Below are 3645 nucleotides of genomic sequence, written 5' to 3'. Positions count from 1 at the left end.
AGATTTGAGGGAGGTGGGATATGATGATAGAGAATGGATTAATCTTGCTCAGGATAGGTACCAATGGCGGGCTTATGTGAGGGCGGCAATGAACCTCAGGGTTCCTTAAAAGCCAGTAAGTAAGTAAGTATTATTATTATTATTATTATTATTATTATTATTATTATTATTATTATTATTATTATTACTCCATGTATTGTGGGTCCCTATCACCACGACATGGCGCGTCCTCAGGTTGAAACAGAGGAGACGGCCTCCAGTTATGAAGAGTAGCTCCGAATATATTGAATAAGCAGTCACGAACAGTCAAGTGGTGGTCCTCCAGCTTCGGGGTTGAGCGAAGAGCTAACAACCCATCACCGTAGAAAACAGCTTGTTACGAAACCTCAAAATAAGCCTTGGAATGGGACTGATATACAGGGAAAGGAAGTTCATGCCTTAAAAACGTGAAGAATATGTATGCATTTATGCCGTAAAATAGATAAATGTGCTACAAAATATGCATTATCAATCTGAGGTTATTTTAACAGAATAATAAGGTATAAGTAACTTACGTTTAGTCTATGGATTTTGAAGTGCTTGCTTCATTGCTAAATGCTCCATTTATGCTGTTACAGTTCACAACTAAGCAGTGACGTATGTTGTCATTCTTCTCCTGTTGTCTCTTAGCATAGCTTTGTAGCGCGAAAAACTTAGTTCTACGTAACAAGAAGTAAGAGGGGCTTGCACAAAAGCTGTGAGCTGGTCTATAGAAAATTTTGTTGGTTTTTGGGGTGTTTTTCCTTCGAGTATATCTTGAATTTCATGTTTAACTCCCTTCCTGGTGCATCTCTTAAAAGAGTCCTATTTAGTCCCCTCTCGGAACATTCTCTTTTGAGTGGAATGCAAAATATATATCCATGTATACCTTCCTGTGCTTTGAAATAAATCCTATACTTTGTTGAAAAGTACCACTTCCACGATGATGAAAGTATTCACATGTTATTACTGACACTTTCACATAATGTTTTTATAACATTGTACACGCCTGATGCCTCCAAGAGAAGCATATCGTGCGTCAGTGTCTTCTTAAAACGGGAAATTCCAGTCAGATAGTGTGACGAAGCGATATAATGTGCGAAGTGAATTTAATTTAATTTTAATACAGAAGTAAGATCGGTTATCATTACCATCGCTAATCTCTGCTTCTCCATAAACTCCTCCTCTTTCTCTTGTAACTTTTTGTTTTCTTCTTTTTGTTCGCCTCATCCGTCTTTTATCTTGCTCTTTCTTCTCTTATTCTGCTAACTATATTATTTTATCTTGTTTCCTACATTTGTTATATTTCTTCATTTGTTCGGATCGAATTTCTGCACATTTAAAGGACTAAACAAAAATTGTTTCAATCATTTATTATCATAATGCACTGCTTTCTTAAATTGACAGAGCATATTGGGAATTAAATCAATGGTTTTCCCAAAACACACTATGAAATGTTTTATATAAAATAATTTTTATCTTGAAAAGAAAGCGAAAACTGTCTTCTGCTGTTCCTCCTCTTGCACTTTTCCTTTCCTTTCTTCCTCCTTATATTTGTTGGTCTTTAATTCCGTCTAACTCACCTTTCAATTTCTTTCCTTCTGCTCTTCCCTCGTTTTTATTCGTAGTCATCGAACTATTCTCTTTCTTCTGCTCCTCTTGTTCTTCTCTTTTTCTTATTTGTCTTTTTTTTTCTTTTAATTATCCATACTCTTATTTCTTCATCTTCTCTTCTGTTCCTCGTTATAAATAGTCTTTCTCATCATATTGCTTCATCGTCTTGTTTACCGTCTGCTTCTGCTGTTCTTGTCTTTTTATGATTCGTCCACAGTCTAGTATATACAGTCACGAAGCTCAATACGTAGTAAATATGCATCCACAGATAGTTGCTAACCATTAGGATCGCTAATATCGCCTCATTACAGACAATGCGAAATAGTACCGGCACAGTCTATTGTTCCTAGCACCCTCACAACTCAAGCTTCGTGACTGTATATATACTAGACTGTGATTCGTCGTCCTGTCGCCTTTGCCTTCTTTCCCTTTCTCTTTTCTTTTCCCTCTCCTTCCCTTTTATCTCCTATCTTCTCTCCTAAATTTTTACTTTTATTTCTGCACTTCCATTTCCTCTAATTCTTCGTCTTCATTTCCAAATTCTTCTTTCCGAACCCTTTTTAATTCTTTTTCTTCTTCGTTATTGTCCTCCTAATTGTCCGTCCTCTTCTTTTGCTGCTGCTCTGTATTTTTCTGTTTTTGCTTTTATTTAGCCTCCTGCTCCTAATTGTTCGTTTTTTTTTCACTTTTATTTGCCTTCTTTTTCTCCTCCACTTTTTACTCCAACTCCTTTCCTTATTTGTCTTCGTCATTTACTTCTAATTGCCCTAACCTCCTCGCCATTCTAATGCGTCTTCTTCTTCTTCTTCTTCTTCTCCTATTTTCTCCTTTTACTCCTGCTTTACTTTGTTTTTCTCAGCCTGTTTCCTTATCTGTTCTCTTTTTCCTGCTTGTAATTTTCAGTCTCTCCATCTTCTAACATTTCTTAGTCCTACCACAGTCTAGTATATACAGGCACGAAACTTGAGTTGTTGAGGTTGCTAGGAACAATAGACTGTGCAGGTACTATTTCGCATTGTCTGTAATGAGGCGATAGTAGCGATCCTAGTGGTTAGCAACTATCTATGGATGCATATTTATTACATATTGAGCTTCGTGACTGTATATACTAGACTGTGGTCCTACTCTTTCTATTCAGCCTATTTTTTTTTTATTTAACCTCCTGGTCCTACTTGTTTGTTTCCTCACTTTTATTTGCCTTCTTTCTCTTTTCCACTTTTTACTCCAACTCCTTTCCTTGTTTGTCTTCGTTCATTTACTCCTAATTGTCCAAACCTCCTCGCCATTCTAACTCCTTTTCTTCTTCTTATTCTTCTCCTTCTCCTATTTTCTTCTCTTACTCCTATTTTACTTCGTCTTTCTCAGCTGTTTCCTTATCTGTTCTCCTTTCTCTGCTTGCAATTTTCAGTCTCTCCATCTTCTAACATTTCTTAGTCCTACTCTTTCTATCCATCTTATTTTTTCTTTTCTTCTTCTACTAGTATCGAGTTCTTTAACCTCATTCCTTCCCACTGTCGCCGTTGGAAGCTGTTTATGACAGATTAGCATAATATTCTGTTTGTATTTCTCTCCATTTGTATTCAACCCAAACAGCTATTCAGTTACGATACCTCTACTGCGTGCCCCAGTACCTTACCTACGAGTATAAATAAGTTAAGGCTACTGGCTGGCAAGGTCGACTCGTCTTATGGGAAGTGTAATGAAAATGATGATATAATAAAGGATTGGTATGTTAAAACCGAGGAAGAATATCAGATCTGAAGCACCTCAATAGGAAATATTGCACTGATTATATTGTATGGTTGACAAAAATGTACGAAATTGCAATAAAGGACATAATTATTAAGAATTTGGAATTTTGTTGGAGAAATAATTAATATGTTCGTATATTTCCTAACAAAAAGCGAGTGAATATACGACTTCAGAAATTAGGAAACGATTCTCTTGCTCCGTACGTGGCAAGAACTTAATGAGATAAAATATACACACATCAGGTAGTTACATCTCGTTACT

Source organism: Periplaneta americana, chromosome 17, assembly GCF_040183065.1.
Source record: "Periplaneta americana isolate PAMFEO1 chromosome 17, P.americana_PAMFEO1_priV1, whole genome shotgun sequence".
Lineage (NCBI taxonomy): Eukaryota > Metazoa > Arthropoda > Insecta > Blattodea > Blattidae > Periplaneta > Periplaneta americana.
The sequence above is the reverse complement of the archived record's forward strand: the minus strand, read 5'-3'. Positions refer to the sequence as shown.